The sequence below is a fragment of the Coffea arabica genome, chromosome 11e (assembly GCF_036785885.1).
Source record: "Coffea arabica cultivar ET-39 chromosome 11e, Coffea Arabica ET-39 HiFi, whole genome shotgun sequence".
NCBI classification, from domain to species: Eukaryota; Viridiplantae; Streptophyta; class Magnoliopsida; order Gentianales; family Rubiaceae; genus Coffea; species Coffea arabica.
This window is the reverse complement of record NC_092331.1, coordinates 38,333,027-38,356,512: the sequence shown is the minus strand read 5'-3', so window position 1 is coordinate 38,356,512 and position 23,486 is coordinate 38,333,027.

Sequence of the window (23,486 nt, the reverse complement as noted above, 5' to 3'; positions counted from 1 at the left end):
GGCATTTTGGAAGCTTGTGCTTTCAGCAGCAGAAGATTTGTCACATCACACCTAGGTTTGGTAGCTAAAATAATTGCAATAATTGCCAAGTTTGGACTTTTAAAAGCTTAAACTCGACTATTAAGACCCCCTTTAAGCTATTGATACAGAAAGGTTTTGCCAAGCAATGAACAGAAAAAAATAAAGAAAAAGGTAATTATCTGTTTGGTCAATTGCTTTACAATGAAAAGTTTGACAAGTTTTCTTGGGATCCACTGGATCTTTATAATTGAAATATGTGATATGTATTTTTCTTGCCAATTATATGCTTAAATTTTTAAGCAAAACATTTAGTTCACCATTCAACAATGAATTTAGTTCGAAGATATGATTTCCAAAAAGGACCATAGAATCTCCTCTAAAATAGGACATAAACCTTTAAAATAGAAAGGTATTTAGAATTTAAATATACCTAACTTTCTATTTTTAAGTCATTTACACGTTAATATTAAGGATATATAAATTACGAGTTTCGGAAATCTAATTGTATAGGTAATAAGGGAAATTAAGAGCAGCCCCAAGTGCTCCATAGTTGGTCAATTTAGAAATATGTGTTATATGTCGTAAATTTAGAAATATGTGTTATCTGTTGCAACTTCAAATGGTCTGTATCCTTGACCATGAATTCCTCTAGTTGGAGCACTATGAAGTGTTGACTAGTCAGCATACTCAACAATAGACCATACTTCAAAACCACTTTATTCATATTCCTTATATAATTTAGGTCAGCAATTTGTATGCAGACATTTTCAGGTAAATATAAGTATTTTTTTGGCTAAATCCATTTACATTCTTTAACTATACCTCAATTTTCACTTTGATCTTTGTATTATAAATTGGATATATGTGTGGTATATCCTTGTGTATACACCAAAAACTTAAAATTTCTTTAAATATTGAGGATTATTTCCTCTATTTTTCTTTAATAGACATCATAATATATAAAGAATTTTTCTAAATAACACTATAATAGTCCAAATACATATTTGTTTATAGTGCGCACAGTCACATTTATTTCCCTTACTTTTATAAACTTTGTTGATTTATGACCAATGTACAAAGATATTAGCATTTGGGCACACTTCACTGCTGCCGAATGCCTTGACAACTCATAAATCGTAGACAAAATTGTCAACAACATGCACCATTGCTGACCTTACTCATGCTCAGGAATTGAAAGTGAAATGATTGGATTCTCCCATTTGACGTAACTTTGTGTACTCTGCACGTTCTAGATGCTTCCCGCGTGCGGTAGAGTTTGACTACATGTTACGTGGACTACATAATAGTTCTTCTATACTATATTGAAAGTGATGGTATAATCGGAATGGTTAAGGTTGTGTTTGGATTGCATTTTCCGTCATTTTTCATGGAAAAATTACTGTAGCGATTTGATATATGTGAGGGAAAAAGGTGATAGGGAAATGTGATCACGAAAAACGACAATATTTTTCGACGGAAACAAGCAATCCAAGCATGGCCTTATACTTTTTCTTAAAAATAATTTATTTTTAAGAAAAAGTGTAAAATACGGTTATTTTAGTAGGAGTAGGAGATAAGAAGCGTGGAGCAAAAAATGAAATATCAATCTACAGCTTCTAATTCTTGAAATTTCAAATCATTAGATCATAAACCAAAACCTTATCAAAAGTTCACACCTTTAAATCTTGAATGTAAAAATAACGATACACTGTTCAAAATTTTGAAAACTTAAATCTTAAAATAGTAAAAATTTATTTATTCTCAAACGCACATAGAATGTATCACACAAGATAGTGTCAATAATTTAAATATATTTAGCTTATTGTTTTAGCCACTTATGCATTAGCAATAAAAATTGTCTCATCAGAGCCTGAGAGTTTTTATTGTATTAAGTAATTGACTAAATGAAGAGCAGCCCGCAGTTTTTAATTTGTGCTAAAAAGTGCGAGAATTTAAATATAATTAACCTCTAAAATTTGCTTCATTACCACTTTCATCTTCATTCTCCAATTCATAAATCCTATGAGAATTAAAATATAATTAACCTCTAAAATCAAACATTAAACCTATAAAATTATACAAGCAATGTAATAGACATAGTACCCTATTATTTAGTCATTCATGTTTTAATAGTAAAGACATTGGACCCGGAGTTTCGAACAGAAGAGGAGCCCAAGTGTTTATAAGTAGGCAAATTTATAAATACATGTTATCTCCCATAACTTCTAGTGTAAAGTGTAAACTACCTAAAGAACCCCAAAACTATTTCAATTACCAGCTTTCAACCCCTCATCTATTTCAAATCCCAAATTGCCCCCTCAATAATAAAGAAGCATCAAATTTTGATTCTTCAATCCATTTTTACCGTTAGATCAGTTAAATTTTGTTCCTATTCCCATCAAATTTAAAGGTGAAGATGGACACAAGAATCAAAATTTGACACTTTTTATTGTTGCAGAGCCTATTTTAAAGTTTAAATAGATGAGAGACCAAATGTGAATAATTCGAATAGTTTAGGGACTCCAATGTAATTAATCCTAACTATACACACACATATATACATATATATACATACATACATATATACACATCCTTAAATATGGAATCTCGTAGTTTGAAAACTTTGAAGTGTTGACTAGTTAGCATATTCAGCGCTCAAAGACGTGGATTAATGAATGGGTGACAATGTGAATTTAGACTGTTTGAGGGCAATATAAGCACTAAAGAAAGGAATAAAAATTTATTTTCTCTTCTCAGAAAGAAGAAATCAATCAAGAGTCCTAATCCGAAAGTGCTTGCGTAAACCTTCAACATTCCTTTGGAGAGAAAAAAGCTGCTTGGTGCCTTGGTTGAAACTCAAAACACTGGCGGCAACTTGGACTTCCATCCAAGCACGTGCACTTAGAGTAGATTCTTGGATAAATTCCTGGTGTTCAGTCTGAATGTTCATATATTTTCTGAATTTGGTTTGTGTTTTAAATTCATGACCAAAGAGGAAACTCCATTTAGAATTTCTTACCAGGTATCAAGGAGATACCCACCACTTTTTAAAATTTTTTTTCTACCAAGGGAGGGGCGGTATTGATTCCCTTTTTTATTTTTAATTTTCTTTTAACAACAGAATGGCGAGACTTAAGAAACATGGAGCAGACAGGGGATTATCTCTAAATTCTATGGTTTGTAACTATAGTCACCTGCCTTCTCGGCAGATACCCAAACATTTGTTAATAAATTTAATTTAAACAAGGGACAGTTTGAAAAGATTAATCAATTACCAAGATAGCCTAATTTTTTAATTTGAGAAAAAAACAATCCACAGTCGAAATGCATCTTGTATATGAGTTTTTACACAATGTGTGTGTCCAACATTTAAAAGATGTTTGGAATGATTCACTTTGTTAAACAGACGGTATTGTAATTAATTCAAATAGACTTACCCGTTCCGGGATATAATTGTACTTGCCCATTGTTCATATAATTTAGAATAAATTACCTTTTGTTTCGTTGCAGTTTGGTGCTTTACAACAAAATCTTTCTGTGAATGGACAAGTTTTTCCTTATATGCAAAAAGTATTTTCATATGATTCCATAAGTTTTTTTTTAAAACTATTGGAAAAGATGGCCAATGGCTGGCGTTCTTCCTTTCTACTTAAACATTCTATCCCTAATTTTCTCTTTTGAACTTTCAGAACAATTTATGTCTTTTCGTTTGGCAACCCATGAGGATCGCAAACCCCATACTGGGGGAAATTTTATTTTTATTTTCATTTCTTGAAAAAAGAGGAAAAAAAGGAAAAAACAGAAAAGAAGAAAAATCCCAATTAAAACAAAATTTGGGGCAAACTTTTTTAGTTCGCATCAGCTCAACATAGGGGCAAATTTTAAAATCATTCAGTCTCAGGATAATTCCAAGGCTCTTGCAAAATTTGCTTTTAAGCCCTAACATTTCTTATACTCCTACAAGATCTCGTTACGAAAGCCAAAGTGTTACTGAACTTTGCCTTTTGTAGTAATTTTGAGAAAAAGTTTCTTAGTCAAATGGCAAATGATGCAAATACATCTTTCTTAAATCTTGCAAGAGAAGAATTGTCTCACTAATGCTATTAGTTTTTTTTTTAACATGCCTGGCTTGGTGAACTTTGTGGCTACACTATTCATCTTATTATATGGTTTCATTCATCTCCCAAGGTAAAAATCAGGAAGAACACCTTTATTAAATAAAAAGAAAAAAGGAAAAAGAAGAAAAATGAAAAATAAAAAAGAAAAAGAAAAAAAAGGGAAAAAAAGAGAAAAAGAAAAGGGGTAGGAGTGATCTTGTTCAAAACCTAAAAGGGCGTTAAATTAGTACTTTTGAAATACAAAACTCACAAGCAAAAGTCAAGATGTCAAAATTTGGAAAGCTAATTTGAGAAGTATTAATGAGATTTTTACTTCACACCAATTTTTAAAAACTTAAATACCCCATTTTCTACAAGTATACAGATCGTTTATCGATCATAGGGGATATTACGTATCGATCCCATAGAAAAAATTGTCAATTAGTGATCGTTTTCAAACTCATTTATTATTTAGACAACCACAAATTAAAGCAACTAAATCTAAGCTATAATCATGAAATTAAATGAAGTGAAAATGACAATAAAAGCTCCTAGGGTTATGAAATTCCTTACTACTCTTACAAGTGAAATTATGGTTAATTTAATGTTATTATTTTCACTAAGCATGACATAATTTTCTTATACGTGTGAAACCTATTCTCATAGTGAATCAACTATCCTCGTAATTAAACCACACCTACTTTCATGGTTATGAAATGAATTACAAATTCATTTCTTCTATGAAACTACATGGAACAATACCACCAAAACTACAAAGGTGCATCTCTACTCTCGTAAATGTACTTCTCAGGTTTTGCATTTAGTGTTAAATTCCAATTTTCATTGCAAATCTAATACTTTGAAATTATCACAATTAATGATCAGTTAAATATGATTAGACGAGAAAAGGTGCTAAATAACTTGTTCAAAATCATAGCATCCAATAACCAAGTAAACGTCACAAACAAAATATAGAAAGTTCATTCATAACTCTAGGTATAAACTTTAGCAACACATGAATTCTAAACTTGTATAATAACTAAACAATAGAATCCAATACAAAAGACAAAGAGTTTGAAAAGAAATGTAACCCTTGTCACATGAGTTCATCTCCTCCATCTTCTTCATCTTTGCCTAACTACACACAAAAGAGAATGACACACCACTTAAACTATCCCACTCTATCCTAAAAGTAAGAAATATAAAGACTACATTTTGAAGTGAAGAACCATCATCACCCCTCCAAGCTTAACTCCCAAATGAAACAACAAGCCTTGATAAATTTGTATTTTGCGTGTTTTTAGTGTATTTTACTATTTAGTTTTAGTGTGTTTTAGTCATTTTTATATCTACTTAACTAGGTTTCTAGTGAATTATGTATTTTGTGGTTTAAGTGTCAAAAATTGCATTTATATGGATTAAGGTGGTGAAAACTTCATGTTTTTCTAGGATTTAATGATTCGATCATCAAATGGAATGAATTGAGAAGATATTTGGTTGATTATTGATGATTTGAAGTGATTTAAAGAGAATACGAAGTGTAATATGTTCATAAGATGAAATGCAATCAAGTTCTAAAGAAGAGAAGTTTGATAGTTTTGACACATTTTGATATTTCAGCTATATCTTGAGCTAAAAGTATCATATTGAGATTATTCTTAGCCATTTTGAAGATAAGACATAGATCCACATACCTTATGATGACATTGAAATCCAATTCATGAGTTTTCTTGGTCAAAAAGTCAAAATATAGTTGTGCATATTTGTTGTCAAAAGCTGAAATAAGGTATTGACCATGCAAGGGGTATTGTGGCCATTTCTCAACCTACAAAGCTCCCAGTGAGATGATTCTTGATACATTGGAAATCTAATTCAAAGCGCTATAACTTTTATGTTTTGCACAAGAGCTAATTTTACTTCCATCATCAAGAAAATTGCAATTGAAGTTGGACAAAAAATAGAGCAACACTGAAATTTGAAGCTGAAAGTGAAAACCTGCAAAAAAGGAAGATCCGTGAGGTGAAGGTCACGGATCTAGCCTCGCGGATCCTTGAATTGTGGCTGCAACTTGTTTTGGAACTTGCACTCTGTTCACACAAACTTTTTGACCAATTTGTCTACAAGAATTCTGGCTGAATATGAGCAAAAAAGCATAGAGATTTCAAGAAACACCTTTTGGTGATTTCAAGAGACAAAATTGCCAACTAGAAACAACTCACTTTGAGCTTTCATTCTCTATAAATAGGGCCTTTGTTGAGCTTATTTACATAACTTTAGAATGCTAGAAACTACCAAAAAAATGTAGTCTTAACTAGTTTTCTTAGTTCATTAGTTTAATAGTGTAGATTAGTATAGTTTGTTTCAGATAAGTCTTGTATGCAACTAGGCATAGATGAAGTTGAGAATGAAGATAGAGATTTTGAAACTCATGTAATAAGGGTGACATTTCTCCTATCACTTTGTTTCTTGTATTGATTCTAATGTTTGGTTATAATGCAAGTTTAGTTCTCGTTTTCATGTCTTTCATGTTTTGCTAGTTTTTATACCTAGGGAATGGATGAACTTCTATGATTGTTAAATGAAGTTTTCATAATTATTTAAGCTTATTTCTTGAGCATGTTATTTAACACTTTTGCTTATCTAATCATGATTAACTTAGATCCATTAGTTGTGATTATCTAAAGGTGTTATTTCATTAATAATTATTGTGATGTAACACTAGTTCATGGAAATGTTAAATCTAGGGAGTTAACTCACTAATGTAGGGTTACACCTAATTTTATATGTGAAATTGATGTAAAACCTGCTAGACTACCATATGATTTAAAAGTTAGAACGCTTACAGGTGACCAATGTTTGATCACTAGTACGGTTTATAAGAACTGTGAAATTTCGATTGGACAGCGAAAACTGTTAGGGGATCTGATAAGTTTAGCCATTAAGGGATATGATGTCATCTTAGGCATGGATTGGTTAGTTCAATATGATGCTCAGTTAGATTGCAAGAGGAAAGTGGTGGAATTTCGCATATCGAGAGAGGCAACCTTAAGGCTAGATGTGAGGGGTCGATTAGCCTCGCCTGTACTTATTTCGAAAATTTGGGTTAGAAAATTATTAAGTAAAGGAGTGCAGGGTTTTTTAACTTTTCTAATAAATACTCCGACAGATAAGGTGAAAATAGAAGACGTATCGGTAGTAAAGGAGTATTTGGATGTTTTTCCTGATGAACTAAAGTCGTTGTCTCCGGAGAGAGAGATAGAGTTTAAGATCAATTTGGTACCAGAGACAGCACCTATCTCCAAAACTCCATATCGAACGGCACCCGCTGAGTTTAAAGAATTGAAGTTACAGTTACAAGATTTATTAGAGCGACGGTTTATTCAAAAAAGTGGATCTCCCTGGGGAGCTCGAGTACTTTTCATTAAAAAGAAAGATAGAAGTTTAAAGTTATGTATAGACTACGGGAGTTTGAATGATGCCACGATTAAGAATAAATACCCTCTACCACATATTGATTAATTGCTTGATCAGTTGCAAGGAGTTGTGGTATTTTCTAAATTAGACCTCCGACAGGAGTACTATCAATTGCAAATTAAGAAGGAGGATGTACCAAAAACTACTTTTAATTCTTGATATGGACATTTTGAGTTTGCAGTAATGCCTTTTGAACTAACCAATGCCCCTGCAGCATTTTTGGATTTGATGCATCAGATTTTCAAAGCCTATTTGGATCAGTTTGTAGTCGTGTTTATTGATGATATCCTCATTTATTCTAAAACTTGGGAGGAGCATGAACAGCATTTGAGGTTCGTCTTGCAGACTTTGAGAGAACATCAGTTGTACGTCAAATTTAGTAAATGTGAATTTTGATTAGAGAACTAGGGAGGGATAACCCGCGCGACGCGCGAAAATTTGGTGCTTGTGATTCAAGATAATTAATAATTATTGTTTAATATTTTGTAGTATAGGAACTGAAGTATGATGATTTTATCATGTGATTTTAATAGAAAAATCATAAGTTATATAGTGAGTTAATAAAAATAATGTGCAAAGAGACATCCTTATCGTTATACTATTTAAGAATCCGTTGTGATCAAAGGTTATGTTTGAATTTCAACTGTAAAGATAAGGGTAGTTTGAAAATGTAAGAATGTCTGAAGTGCAATTGAAAAGTATCCAAAGGTCTCTTCTAAAACTTATCCAAGATGATAAAACATTTTAAAGTATCAATTGGACCCTTCATCTCTCGAATCTATCTATGTTCATGAAAGATCCCTCAAGCAATAATTCTGATTTCTCCCTCGACTTAAGCTCAACCTGAATTATCAAGTCAAGTTTATCCATCAATCAATTTGCATCCAATCTAGTCTAAAATAATTTTATCTTTGACTAACTATTTATATAATTTGGTAGGCATAATACGACTTAATCACATGTTTCTTACAGAGATAATAATGCCCAAAAATGATAGATAGATAAGAAACTTAAGTGGTCTTTTTCAAAATTTTGTAGAAACTATTCAGATTTGGTGTTTTTTGCTAGGGGCATTTCTTTATAATCTCATAAATAAGTTCAAATCTGCATAATTGTAAAAGATCTGAATTGAAACTATCTTGATTATAAAAAATTGGTGCAAATAATATTTTCTAAATTTGAAATTGTAGAAAATGATAACTAAAATCAGAAGAAATTTCTCATATGAATTCGAATTGCAAACTATAGGTAGAAACTGCTTAATGATGTTTTTCAATGTTTACTTGTATAAGTATCCAATATAACATCTCTACTTAATTGACTCGTTTGAACTATGGATAATAGTTGCTTCAATCAAATCAAGAAACATTGTTTATCATTGTACAACATATAATTATGAGTAAATGAATTAATACAATGCAATCAAAATGGTGCTGTAACTAAAGCATTTAAACTCATCAAGTTCCACTACAAATTCTTTTAGATAGCATAAAAAAGTAAATTTTTTGTATTTGAAACTATATAAACAGTATAATACAAGAACGAGATCATAACATGGAAAGCAAATAGAGTGCAAATGACATCTTAGTACTATGTAGCATGATTAATTTTCTTTTTTAGTTTTAATGAAGAACAAAATTCTAAGTTAATAAATTTTACAATCATAAAATTCCCAATTAAAATAAACACAAGCTGAATTCCAAAGCATATTACATGAAAAAATAACTACTTGAACCATAACTGCTGGAATGTAGTCAACAGATCCATGGAGTCAAGAACAATAGGAGAAAGTTCATGAGAAATAACGTTATTTGACTTAAATAAAGAGATAATACCTTGGCCGAGGAGAAGATGATCAAATTATTTTTCTGATTATTTTAGAAAGTGACAACATTATCTCAAATTGTACTTTGACCAGAGACAGAATCTCTGGGATCTACTAAGGAAAACAATACAATTAGTCAGTTTTTGGAATTAGAAGTATCAAAAGGCAAACTATATGGAGTTCTTGAATAAACCAATCATCAAAAAAAAAAAACTACAATCGAAGAAGACAAACCCAAAGAACTCACCTCAATTTAAAGGAAAAGCTATGCATTCCACCAAATATTTAATAGCCATAATAAAATCAAAGAGGTGAAACTGAAATAGAAGAAAGGGTATCGGCTAAACATGGGGACATAAATATGATAATAATTGTTCAGATAATAATTAAGTTAATTAATTGTAATTAAAATCCAATCATGTAAACATCCAATTAATTCCTTAACGGACGAGAAAGGTTTCAGGAAATTGGAAGGCTTGGATGTTAGTATAATAAATGATTAAAAGGACTTTTATGTAATTCTATCAAAACACAAGCTTTATTCAGTTGTACTTGATACTCAGCTTGGCACCAAACATTGTAACATACCAAACCTGCCCCTAACCTTAAATGTCTGAGAGGTTATATAAGTAATTATAGTGAAATTAAAGCTATAATGACTTGTACTCAATGTTCTAATTATTCTTCAAACACTCTTACATTCCCAAAATAGTCTCACCCGTGCGGTTGAAATCTAGTTCTAAACTCGTTCTTATATAGTATAAGGAAATCTCTTTTTTAAGGCATGTAATTTCGAAAGATGGCATCACTGTAAATCCGACAAAAATAGAAACTGTCGCTGAGTGAAAATGGCTAGAAAATCCTACTGAGATCCTGATGAACTTGATCCCGATTTTTTTGATGCTTACAAAACAATTGGATAATACTAATATTTTTTTAATGAGAAAGCTTTTCAACTCTGAAGAAATTTGATTCAAAGAGCAATTGAAAAAAGAAAAAGGAAGTCGAAAGCTGTCGAACGCACACAATGGCAATACCGGACGTCCGATAGACAGGGCAAATACCGGACGATCATATCGGACGAATAACATCATCACCAGACATCCGAAAGAATTAAAATGACTTTTCAAACTTTTTGTCCGTTTTCAGATACAAGCATCGGAAGTATCGGACATCCGATACTCCCAACGGCTAGTTGTGTGAGGACCCGAAAATTTTCTTATTTATCGAATATTACAAGTTTACTTAAATGTTTATTTACTCATTTTCTCTGAATTATTTATTTCGACCATTTACAGATCCATTTATATGGAACAACGCCTCTTTTATATTTTAAAGCGTTTTGTTGGAAAATTCAATTTTCGAAATTTCGTTTAGTTCGGAATAATGAGTACACGTATTTCGAGGCTATACTTGAATAGGGAGTGTATTAATATTGGAGAATTAAGAATGATCAAGGGTAGATTAAGAAAGGTTAATTGAGGAATTAATACAAGATTCATGTGAAGACTCACAAAATTCATCTATTTTAAACTACTAATTCAAGCTCATTTAATTATTTATTTGGCCAATTGCCCTGAATATTATTGTTATTCTTGATTTTGATGATCACAAAAGCACTTTGAAATGTTTATCTAAGTCTCTTCAAATATCAACCAAAAGAATCAGGTACAAAGGTGTCAAGGAAAGAAAATCAACCAAAAGAAGAAGCAAAAGCAGGGCACTCATGTCGGACGTCCGAAAGGAAACTGTCGGACGTCCGAAAGGATGAAGAACATCAAGAAGGGAACTCCTTCGGACGCTCGTGAGGAAGCATCGGACGTCCGGGAGGATCGGACGCACTCTTCGGACGCATATCGATCGTGTTGGACGTCCGAAAAATTTCGTAAAGTTTTGACGACTCTTTGGACGACATTCGGACGCAGATGCTTTCGGATGATAAAATCCCATCGGACGTCCGAACGACAACTTGGTGAGTTTCGGACGATGGGATCGGATGATGATTAATCTGTCGGACGTCCGACAGCCCCAACGACTAGCTGACTCTTCATCTGCCTTCTATCCGTTGGAAGCATTAATGAAGCCCATTTTTGGTTCCCTTCAAATACAAACGATTTTGAACGAGAAAATAACTTTTGCATACTTTGACTACAAGATCTAAAGAGATATTTTAGCTAGAAAATAGTCTCCCAAGCAAGATTTGTTCTCCTAGTTGTGTGAAGTTCTTGTAAGCTCTTCTCTTGTGTTTGAAATTTTCAATAGTGTAGCTTTGTTGAGGGTTATCTGAGTGATAGTAAAACTTCCTAATTTGACTAAGTGAGGCTTGGGGCAAGGAGGAAGTGATCCCTCCATTGTACATTCAATTGATTATTGTTCATCAAAGAGAAGGTGTTCATCTTTGTGATTGGTTTTCAAGTTTGAGGAAAGCTTGGTAGACAATCGGTTTGATACTCTATCTTATTCTTTTTGTTTAATAAAATTCTCATTGCTTATATATATCTTTATTTCTGATCAACATTGTTCTATTCTTTAAAATTACTTGATTGATCTCTACTAGAAAAGAAGGTAAATTTTTATTAAGTAAAAAGTGCATAAACTCAATTAACTTTTTAATCAACCTAATTCACCCCCTCTTAGGTTGTCTTTGGGTCTTACAATTGGTATCAGAGATTGGTCTCCTAGAGATTAAGATCAAGCGGCTTGGAGTAAAGATGACAACTAATCATGCCATGTTTGTTGAGGGGCAATCTGTTACTAGGCCTCCCATGTTTAATGGTTCTAATTATGTTAGTTGGAAAGAAAGAATGATTATCTTTTTGCAATCCATTGATATTGAGTTATGGTTTATTGTGAATGAAGGACCGCATGATGCTAACATTCTTGATGCAGATACAGGTTTGTTTCGGCCTAAAACAAGAGTTGAGTTGAATGCTCAAGATAGAACCAATCTCACTTTGAATGCCAAAACCATGAATGTTCTTTATAGTGCCTTAGACTCAAATGAATCAATTAGAGTAAAAGAATGTAAATCTGCTAAAGAAATGTGGGATAAGCTAAGAGAAATTCATGAGGGTAGTGACAACGTGAGAGAACAGAAAAAGTCTATCTTGGTCACAAAGTATGAATCATTTAAAATAGAACCCCTTGAGAATATTGACAAAATGTATTGCAGGTTCAATGACTTGATCAAAGATCTCGAGGTGTTGGGCAAAGAGTACACCTTGGGAGAGAAAAACAGGAAAATTCTCAATGCATTGGGTAAAGAATGGGAAAGTAAAGTGACTGCAATAGAGGAGGCTAAGGATTTGAATTCTGTGCCTATTGAATCTCTAATTAACTCACTATCCTCTTATGAGTTGAAGTTAAAAACTAAAGTGCAGGAGAAAGAGGACGCGAGAGCTAAGAGAAACATAGCTCTGAAGGCAGCTCAAGGTGAAGATGATCCAGCTCAGTTGGATGATGAAGACTTGGATGGTGATGACAACGATCTTGCTCTCATCACAAAAAATTTCAAGAGAATCTTGAATAAAATGAAGTTTAGAAGGGGAGGACCTAGCAATCAATTCCAGAATCAGTCTTCAAACGCAACGAACAAAGGAAGACAAGAATTCAACAAGAAACAATTGGACAAATGCTACGAATGTGGACAGCCTGGACACTACGCAAACGAATGCTCCCTGAAGAAAAAGAAAGATGGAAAAGCTGATCGAAAGCCAAGGTTCAACAACTTCCAGATTACATGGAATGAATGTAACTCCGAAGGCGAAGTTGAAGAAGAAGAAGAATCAGCTCAAATGGCTTTCATGGCTATTGGAGATAATGAGGTAACTTCCATACACTCTCAATCTGATAGTGATGATGAAAATGATGATGATCTTGAATCCTTTGTTGAAAAATTACATAATGCCTTAAAGGAATCTTGTGATAAAAACAAGCAGCTAAAATAGAAAATTGTCTTTCTCATTCAAGAAAATGCAAGTCTTTTACAACAAAATAAACAACTAAAGGCTGACAATGAGTGCCTTGTAAGAGCCGGATTTGATGTTCAAAATGAACTTGATAGAAAGACAAGTGTTTGTGAAATGCTAAAGGAAAGACATGCTGATTTGAATAAAAGGATGGACAATTTGGATGAGACTTTAAAAGCTAGAAAACAAGATTATCTCAGAAAGAACATGTCAACCACCTTTCTTACCGCTCATGAAAGAACATTAGCACACAACAAAAATGCACATGATTTCACAACATATAGAAGGAGTGGATTGAGATTTATCAAACCATTACATGTTAAAGACTCTTCCATTATGTGTAGTTTTTGCTGTCAAAGAGGGCATTTGAAAGGAGATTGTTATGTGAAAAGAAATCTGAACAGAGGAATGAGATGCATGTGGTTAGTTAGACACAATTCTAACTATTGTGGACACCACACTTTTTACTAAGCAAGTGTTAAATGATCTTCTTATTGTGCAAATATATGTAGATGATATTATTTTTGGCGCTACTAATGAATATCTATGCAAGGATTTTTTCACTATTATGCAAAGTGAATTTGAAATGAGTATGATGGGAGAATTAAATTTCTTCCTTGGACTTCAAATACATAAAGCACTAGAGGGAATTTTTATAAATCAAGCAAAATACACCAAGGAATTGCTGAAAAATTTGGCATGGAGAACTCAAAGCAAGTTGAAACTCCAATGTGCACTTCTACAAAACTTGACAAAGATGAAGAAGGTAAACATGTTGATGAAAAGCACTATAAAGGTATGATTGGAAGCCTACTCTATTTAACCGCAAGTAGACCCGATATTATGTTTGTTATTTGCTTGTGTGCTAGATTTCAATCTTGTCCAAAAGAATCACATTTGAATGCTGTTAAAAGGATTTTAGGTATTTGAAAGGTACATTAGACTATGGTCTTTGGTATGCTAGATCTTGTGAATTTGCTCTATATGGATATTCGGATGCTGATTTTGGTGGTTATCGTGTGGATAGAAAAAGTACTAGTGAAACTTGTCACTTTCTTGGTAATTGCTTAGTTTCTTGGTTTAGCAAAAAATAAAATACAATTTCTTTGTCCACAACCGAAGCGGAATATATTGCCGCTAGTGCATGTTGTGCTCAACTTTTATGGATGAAGCAGATCTTGAATGATTTTGGATTGTTATATGACTGCATGCCTATATTCTGTGATAATACTAGTGCTATCAATTTGACCAAAAATCAATTCAGCATTCTAGGACAAAACATATAGATATAAAGCACCACTTTATTCGCGATCTTGTTCAAAAAGGTGAAGTTTGTGTGAATTATGTTTGTTCTAAAGATCAAATTGCTGATATTTTTACAAAAGCTTTGCCATTGGATCAATTCATTCATCTAAGATCAAAACTAGGGATAATCGAAAAATCATCTTAAATTTTTTTTTTCTGTTCAAAGCTTTTGGACGTCCGAAAGCAGATGAACGGACGTCCGATAATGTTCTTCAGCTATTTTCCTAGAAAGCACCTGTTCGGACGAAACTGGTGGACGCACGACTTCGTTCGGCCGTCCGACAGTGCAACGGTACACTTTTTAAAGTGACTTCCCTCCTCATTTGCTTCAGAACTCTCCTCTTCTCTTCTCACTCGGACGGAAACCTCTATCCTTCTCACACTCAATTCGTGCTTTTCTGAAGCACTTATTCCAAAATTGACTCAACCAAAAACTTCTCTTGATCATTGCGAGTTCAATTTTCGGATCTTTTCACCAAATCTCATCACATTTCGAAAGTTTCCAAATTTCCCTCAAAATCCTACTTTCTCATAACCGCTATGCTCAATCATTTTCAAGGCTTCTTTAACCCAAAATTCTTGTGTGATTCACTCCCATACTACTGTGTGCATCATTAGCATCATACATCTCACGCATTTCACACAATGGTGAAACTAAGAGGAGAAAAGGTGACTGCCGGACGCAAACACACATTCAGGGATGAAGATGCTGATTCTCCTAGGGCCAAAAGATCATCCAAACGTGTCAAAAAGGGAGCAGTAAAGGCTCAAATTTCCCAGCCTTCCGCTCAGCCAGAATCCGGACAAGGAACTTCTTCTCAACCGACCTCCAAATCAACCACTGTCTCCCCATTCTTTGATACTGCTGCCAAAGAAAAACATTCCTTGATAACCCAGAAAGGTTTCATTCCTCAACGAACCATAAATCTTTCTGAATTTCGCAAGATTGGTTTAGAGTCAATTCTTAATCTCTTTGAATTCCAGAAATGGTCACATATCATTTCCATGCCTAACGTTTATTACCCTGAAATACTATATCAATTCTTTGCCAATCTTAGGAAAGGCACTGATCACACTGAAATTATGTCCACGATAAATGGGGTAGATTTAGTGTTTGATCCTGAGATTGTGAATGCTATTTTAAATACTGTTATTGAACCAGGATGCAAAAGTAAAATTGCCAATTTCTTTTCTTATGAAGAGCATTCCACTGCTGATAATCACTTTGATAGTGCTAAGATGATGTCTTATTTTCAAAAGAAGTTTTCTGCCCCTGCTGATGCAAAACTGAATGACCTTGCCCCTGTGAATTTAATTGCTTTCTCAATCATTTCAAATTTGCTTGTACCTACTGATGGTCATAGGACAGATGCCAATAAAATGGAGCTGTATCTTTTTTATTGTTTTCGAGAAAAAATTCGCATTGACTTTGGATTTGTCATGTGCAAGTTTTTACTTCGCTTCACCACTGATTCTCGTAGAAAACTGTCTTATGAAAAATTTCTTCAGAAGATCTTTGAGTTTTACAAAGTACCCATCCTTGGTGTTTGTCCCAAAGAAACGTTTTCTTCTGCCTTTACTAAGGCTTATTTTGAGCGCAAGAATCTTGTCTTTAGAGATAATTTGTGGGCTTATAAGGGGGCTATGTCTAATGAACCTAGATCTAAGGCTGCACATGATCCCCTTCACACTCTATCCTCTGTTGCACTGACTTCTATTCATCCTAGGAAGACTGCCACTAAGGCATCTTCTTCTTCAAATTCTGAAGTGGTTGAGCTCTTTCGTGATCTTAAACAACATGTTCTACTTCTTGAATATGGTCTCATGCTCACCATGTCATCTGAGCAACAAGCAAACTTTCTGGATAAAAAGAGTCTTCTTTTTCCCCCACCTGTGGTTAAGGAAGTTCCTCATGGCAAAGAGCCACGCTCTAATGATCCAAGTTCATCAGCTCCTATTCGCTCCATGAGTCCTGCTCCCATCGATCTCACCTCTACTCCGGTGGCACCTCATGATCCTTCCACATCTGACAAAGGCAAGAAACCAGTTGGTGAACATGCTGAAGATGATGAAGACACTGAGGAGAAGGATCTCTCTCAGTATCTGCTTACTCGAAGGACGCCTGGGTCCACTTAGTTTACCATTTAGGATCTCTAGCCATATTAGGATCATTTGCATTCTGTTTGACTGTTTTCTATTTGCTAGGTGTTAGATGGTTGTCTTGATTTTTTTTGTTATTTTCTTGGATTCTGGTGCTTGTAATGTTCAAAATTGGATATGTGAATGTAATGGTGCTTGTAATGTTTTGTGATGCTCGTAAGCTATTTTGTTAAGAATGTTTAGTCCTTTTTTTATGTTACTGATTCTTGACATGTCTCTTTACTTTTGACTTTTGTGATGACAAAAAGGGGGAGAAAAGACATGAATTGACTGGATATGTGGATAAATCTGTGAAGTAGCCAAGTGAGGGGGAGTTTCTCAATTGTTAACTGTTTTTGGATAAATAAGTGAATAAATTGCTAAACTAAGTGAGGGGGAGTTTTTCAATTGCTTAACTATTTTTGGATGATTGAATAAATCTGTGAAGTAGCCAAGTGAGGGGGAGTTTTTCAATTTTTGTTCTTCGATTGACTAAGAAAGGGGGAGCCTATTTGTAATCATCAAATTTCATTTCAAATCATTGTTTTGTCATCATCAAAAAGGGGAAGAATGTTATTCTTTATTTTGATGATCACAAAAGCACTTCGAAATCCGAGTTCCGTAGCTTCCGTTATGACCCAAACAAAATCAATCGTCAGAACTGCCTTTGAATCTGGACAGTTCTGACGGGTACTTTGACACTCAAATTTCGTTCTGTTCTTAGTGGATTCAGGTCTTGGCCAAAACATCAAAGTTTTAGCCTTATGTCTCAGCTTTCTAATGCCTTTGGAATTTCCTGATTTGGATTTGTGAACTGGGAGTTATAGTCCAGAAAACATACCCTGTCCGTTACTTTGGAGTGCGAATTCCTGGAACGGTTTTCTGCACTTTCGACCCATCTCTGTTCAGATCCGGAGTTAGGGGTCTTCATGAAAGGTATAGAATTTTCTCTTAGCTTCGTAACGGTACCTCATTTACCTTGATCCGACACTCATAGCTTCGATTAGACTCAAAACAGTTTTGACGGCAAAATGGCTAGGCCGCCATTCCCATTTCCGTGTGCCGTTTCCGCACTTGCATGTGCCAATTTTGCCATTTTGCTTGTTTTAAGTATGTTAGTAGCCGTTTGTGATATATTGTGACACAATCTTCAATTTCAGACGTTGGTGAGCTAGGTGGAGCCGGTGGGGCCTACTAGCTACTCCTCGCGGCACGAATTTCATACTTTTGCTCTTTTGTTCGTTGTGTAAGTATTCAAGCCGCTCTTATGTGTTAGTTGCTTATGTGTTTTGATATGTATGAAAAGGGTACCTAGGCGAGGGTGTACTTTATCGCACTCGACCTAAACCCTAATTTACGCACACATTTGTATATGACATATGTATATGAATCATTTTGGAACTAAACCCCTTGAGCTTGTGGCTCGGGGTGACTTTTGAATAATTATGTGAAGTTTGTGAGTTTGGGGTTGATCCTCCGACCGAGATGGACTATTCGAGCCGGTCAGGGCTTGGTCGAAGCCAGTCCAACTTAGTCTGAGGTCACCAAGTTTGTGAATCCGGTTCACCGAGAATGTGGACCAAGTTTGTGACCCGAGCTTGTGATTCAAGCTCAAGTTTGTGATTTCGTTCGCCCGGGCAAGTTTGTGAGGTGACTGGCCAGTGAGGGTGATAAGGTGTTCGGTGGGTGTACAAGTGAAGTTTCTACGGACCTTATTTAGGGTCGACGGAGTGTCGACAGGAGATCACGCATGGCAAATGACTGTGCTTTGGAGCCACCTGTATCCTTATTATGTGATGTTACTTTTCTGCTTTTGCTTTACTCTTACTGTGCAATTGTTGTTACGTGAGATTTACGCTTTTGCCCCTGTTTACTTACTAAGCATATATCTTACCCCTTTCCTTTTGTTTTCCTTAGCAGGGGCCGACGCGGGGACTTTTGACACATACACTAGTATAGTTAGGTTTGATTGTAACAGTCGGACAGTTGGGATGTTTGTTTTTGTTTTGGTGGTTTGTATAAGAACCCTCCATAGGGTCTACCTTCTGCTGGTTGTTATTCTAATGTATTAGAGTGGTTTGACTCGATACTTTTGAAGATGTAAATAGAACTCTTTTGGCGTTAGATATCTTGTGAATAGTATGCTTGTAGGTTTATTTAATTTTATTGTTTTAAAATTTTGAGTCCCGGCGAGAGTTGGGCAGGCGGCCCGCCGAACCCTTTGGTTCGCCTTAGGGGGAGGTGGGGCCGTCACAGTTGGTATCAGAGCCTGCTTCGCGTGGTCTCTGCGCGGAGTGAGCTTGGGCTGAGTGGTGAATGGGTATGAAGGATTAAGTGCTCGTTCGAGCATAAGCTATGAACCCTGAAGTGTTATAGGTCTTCAATCTTTCTTATGGTATCTAAGGATCATAGATAGGTATGTCGGGCAGGAATTTCGATTTGTAGATGGTTTACTCTGGGGACTGGCCAGCTCGAGATGTGAACTATCTTATTTCGGATTCTCGTGCCCGAGTACTCCAGAATTGAGGCGATGCAAGCTACTAGGTATTTGAGCCGTGTATTTTGGAAACGAGCCTTGTATTTTGGAAACATGAACAGGCTTTGTCTGACCAGAATGAGCACAAGAGATTAATGGACATCTAGTTTGGATAGTAAGTGACGTGAGAGACCAGATGGGCTGATACTGGGACTACTTCACCTTTTCCTTTTGGTTCGTCCGTATATTACGACTACCTAACGTTAGTATATGTGCTCGTATATGTGCTTGTGTACATGGTTATCTGTCCAACTTGATATGTATTTGCGTACTTGCTTATCCGTCTTTTAATATGGCGTGTTATGTGCGATATGTTACTTGTGTAATTGGTATGATAGATTTTGTTCTTTTAGTCAATTTATTGCATTCATGCATGAAAGTACCCTTTTGAAAAGAAAAGAGAGAAGGGGAAAAAAAAGGGACGTAATCGCGGACATGGTCAGAGCAGTGAAACAAAACGAGACCAAGAGTCAAGAGAAGAAAGGGAGGAAACAAGAGCTGAACCAAACATGGACCAAGAGTGCCACTTGTATTCAAGACTTTATTATGACCCATTGTTTTGCCGACAGGCTACCATCTGAGGTCCAGCAATTCTGTGAGATGGCACGTTGGGTTGAGATGTATAAGGAAATCGCGGTTCTTCGAGACGAAATAGAAGTCCAAAAGAAACTTGTTGCATACTGGGAAGGGCGATGGAAGCACGAGTACTCAGAGAGAACTTAGAGCTAAAAAGGAAATACGAAGGGATTTTCGAGGAGGCCCTTGAAAAGGCCCAACGAATCGAGAAGGCAAAGGCGCAGGTGAAAGCTTCCCAAATACGGAAAAGGAGTGCAGTGGGTAGCGTGAGTGAGGAACCTAGCGAAGCAATGGCACCTTCTAAAGTACGGAAAGTGAACCAGTTATTCCGGCCGCCATGGACATTGGGGGCGGTAAATGAAAGATTTATCAAAGGAAGCCAAACCGGACAGGGGGAGACTTCTCCGGAAAGCAAAAAGATGGCTTCCCACTTGACTTGTGACTATTGCGGGAAGGCCAATCACACAGAGAATGATTGTTGGAGAAAGGGGAGGAGATGTCTGCGCTGTGGGAGCGCCGAGCATCGAATTGATCATTGTCCGATTAAAGTGCGTAAAAAAGAAAGGAACCCAACAACCAACCAAGACCGACCCTGGACCGTCAAGTGGAGAAGGGACTGGAATGAAGAACCTCGTTTCTTCTGACTCTGACGACGAAGAAGGTACAGGCCATTGGTTACTCTAAATTTTGAAGGTAAAATTTCGAGGGCGAAATTCTTTTAAGGGGGAGAGAGTGTGAGAACCCGTAATTTGCATTTTCTAGGTTTTCGCATTTTTCATGGCTTGTTTTTTGCATTTTCATGAGTAGGAAAAATTTCTAGATATTTTTAAGGAGCAGATATAGTTTTTAGATGATTTTTCTAGTATCGAATAGGTTTTGAGAAATTAAGAACGTATATCGGACGTGGGACCCACTAGTGCGGTAAGTTCGGAAAAATTCGGCCGATTAGGTTAAGTTTCGGATACTGGGCTTAATTTATCGGGTGCTAAGAGATAATTAGAGGATACTTTATGGATTAGAGTGAGAGGGAACAAAGTGATGACTTGCATTAATGAAGGTGACAAGTGTCACCCTTGGATTAGTCCTTAAGTAAGACTACTATTCCTTGTCTTACCATTTGGTTAAAATATCTCAAAAATTACCAAAAATTCACTCTTTTCTTCTCCATCTTGGCCGGCCTTCTCTAGCAAAGGAAGAAAGAAAACTCTTCAAAGTTTTGGCTTCCATCTAGCTCAAATCCTCCAAAACAATCACTTAAACTTGTTTCTACTCCATAAAACCTCTTCATTAGGTGTTAGTGAGTTGTTTGGTGAAGTGTTTTGGGAAGCTAAGGTGACAAGCAACTCTCCCTCTCTTGTTTTACTAGGTGAGTAATGAATGAACCTTCTCCTTCACCTAATGAAGCTTAATTTGTGCTTAGTGGTAGTTAAAATGTTGAATTTTGTGGTTTATTTCTTGATTTTGGATGAAGTGGTGAAGTTTTCCATTTATTGGTGATTTTTCTGTTTATATATGAATTTGAGGGTGTGGCCTTGTATGATGATTGGAATGGTATATAATGATTCTAGAAGGTGGAAAAAGTGGAAGATTGCAACCAATTTCTGTTTTGGAAGAAAATTGAAAAACCTAGGGTTCTTATGGGAGCATTCTGTCCGAATTTTTAGGTCCTAGATAGAGGCCAAATTGGCCTTGGCTTAAAACATGAAAGTTGTAGGGAATGATATTTTAGAGGTTCCTGCAAAATTTCAGGTCAATCGGAGTAGTGTAGAGTGAGAAAAGTCGAAATTACTATTGCTGTTCTGGTTTTACCCGAATGTAAGAATTGCGCCTGTAATTGGTTGTTTTGGCTGGAATTGCTTCAGAATTGGTTGTTCTGGTCTTCTAATGAAATGTATCCCTGTTTCTAAGCTTTTGTATGGCTGTGGAATTTCTGGATTTGGACTTATGTAGGCTGTTTCATGATGTTTGTACTAGACTACGATTTGTGAACCTGTTTTGCGATTCTGGTGTAGTATGTTACATTTTTGACGTAGTTACACTCGAAATTGGACTGAGTGTCCTTCTTCAACATTGTAGCCTCTTAAGTCCTGAATATTCCTGTAAAATTTCAGGTCAAACGGATTAGTGTATCATGAGTTATAGATGAAATACCCAAGCCTGTTTTGAACATCAGGTTCTGTGCGTTTTTAGTTTAGCTTCTGCCCGTGACTTTTTCGGTTTTGATACCGTATGATCTGGGTGGTGACTCCTTCATAAGAAATGTAGATCTTGGTTTTGTCTTCAAAAAGGTATAAAGTGCGTCGAAATCCGAGTTCCGTAGCTTCCGTTATGACCCAAACAAAATCAATCGTCAGAACTGCCTTTCAATCTGGACAGTTCTGACGGGTACATTGACACTCAAATTTCGTTCTGTTCTTAGTGGATTCAGGTATTGGCCAAAACATCAAAGTTTTAGCCTTATGTCTCATCTTTCTAATGCCTTTGGAATTTCCTGATTTGGATTTGTGAGCTGGGAGTTATAGTCCAGAAAACATACCCTGTCCGTTACTTTGGAGTGCGAATTCCTGGAACGGTTTTCTGCACTTTCGACCCATCTCTGTTCAGATCCGGAGTTAGGGGTCTTCATGAAAGGTATAGAATTTTCTCTTAGCTTCGTAACGGTACCTCATGTACCTTGATCCGACACTCATAGCTTCGATTAGACTCAACACAGTTTTGACGGCAAAATGGCTAGGCCGCCATTCCCATTTCCGTGTGCCGTTTCCGCACTTGCATGTGCCAATTTTGCCATTTTGCTTGTTTTAAGTATGTTAGTAGCCGTTTGTGATATATTGTGACACAATCTTCAATTTCAGACGTTGGTGAGCTAGGTGGAGCCGGTGGGGCCTACTAGCTACTCCTCGCGGCACGAATTTCATACTTTTGCTCTTTTGTTCGTTGTGTAAGTATTCAGGCCGCTCTTATGTGTTAGTTGCTTATGTGTTTTGATATGTATGAAAAGGGTACCTAGGCGAGGGTGTACTTTATCGCACTCGACCTAAACCCTAATTTACGCACACATTTGTATATGACATATGTATATGAATCATTTTGGAACTAAACCCCTTGAGCTTGTGGCTCGGGGTGACTTTTGAATAATTTTGTGAAGTTTGTGAGTTTGGGGGGTTGATCCTCCGACCGAGATGGACTATTCGAGCCGGTCAGGGCTTGGTCGAAGCCAGTCCAACTTAGTCTGAGGTCACCAAGTTTGTGAATCCGGTTCACCGAGAATGTGGACCAAGTTTGTGACCCGAGCTTGTGATTCAAGCTCAAGTTTGTGATTTCGTTCGCCCGGGCAAGTTTGTGAGGTGACTGGCCAGTGAGGGTGATAAGGTGTTCGGTGGGTGTACAAGTGAAGTTTCTACGGACCTTATTTAGGGTCGACGGAGTGTCGACAGGAGATCACGCATGGCAAATGACTGTGCTTTGGAGCCACCTGTATCCTTATTATGTGATGTTACTTTTCTGCTTTTGCTTTACTCTTACTGTGCAATTGTTGTTACGTG